Source organism: Lupinus angustifolius, chromosome LG16, assembly GCF_001865875.1.
Source record: "Lupinus angustifolius cultivar Tanjil chromosome LG16, LupAngTanjil_v1.0, whole genome shotgun sequence".
NCBI lineage: Eukaryota > Viridiplantae > Streptophyta > Magnoliopsida > Fabales > Fabaceae > Lupinus > Lupinus angustifolius.
The window spans coordinates 17,248,143-17,249,299 of NC_032024.1; positions in this window are offsets into that span (position 1 = coordinate 17,248,143).

Genomic DNA, 1,157 nt, shown 5'->3' on the forward strand with positions numbered 1-1,157 from the left:
TCTTGAGAGCAACATACTTTGAGATATGTTGAAGTTTTGACTTGAGTATGCTCCCCTTATCTTTTGGAGTATGTGCCTGAAATATAATTTTACAGAAAATACACTCCAACTTTTCTCCCCCGTTTGACTTCATCAAAAAGTAGAAAAGCAAAGAGATTCCAGCACAATATATAGCATACATACACTTAAAGTAACTTATCAAAAATATATCAATATGATAATATATGCTCATGTATGGATTAAGATATAGATAAGCAAGTATTGCAATGCATAAATAAGATGTTTCAATCAAATATCCAGTAATGGAACAATAAAGCACAAAACATCATAAAGTAACTTGTCCAGGAATATGCAACAATAACTTAAAAATAACAAATAAGTAGAAAAATTTGTCTGAGATTTGAAAATAATAATTGTGAAAGGAATGGACAAAAAAAATCTCTTGAAACAGATCAAAAACAAGGTTTTTAGAGGTTGAGAAGAAGAGAACACGAGTTGAGTGAGGAAGATGGGTTTTGAAAAAGTTAAAAAATGCAGAAATTTCATATATAACGGGACAGAGTAATCGGTTACTCAAAAATAAATTTTAAAAATTTCAAACAGCAGCTTGGAGTAATCGATTACTTACTTTGGGTAATCGGTTACTGAAACACGTTGTTAACCCTGTAATCGGTTACTCTCTAGTGTAATCGATTACTTAACCCAGAAAAACTTATTTTTAGGCAAAATTAAGCTATGAAAATGACTTTTAAACCAAAAATTGAAGTTTTTGACATGAATAAATATATTTAAGATCAAGTAGGCATGATATAATAATAATGAAGCAAACATATAATTATATAAGCATGTTAAGACAGGTAAGCTTCATCAAGAATGCCTAATTCAAGTCTAATCTTGTAAAAAGGTTCTTTTGCCAAGAGTTTAGTAAAAATGTCTGCAAGTTGGTTATGAGTATCAACAAATTCTACAGATACATCTTTCTTTTAAACATGGTCTCTTAGGAAGTGATGCCTTATATCTATGTGTTTGGTTCTAGAATGCATAATGGGATTCTTTGTAAGGTTTATAACACTAGTATTATCACATTTCAGCGGAGTGCAGTCTAAGTCTAAGCCATAATCTCGTAATTGTTGTTTAAGCCACAACACTTGGGCACA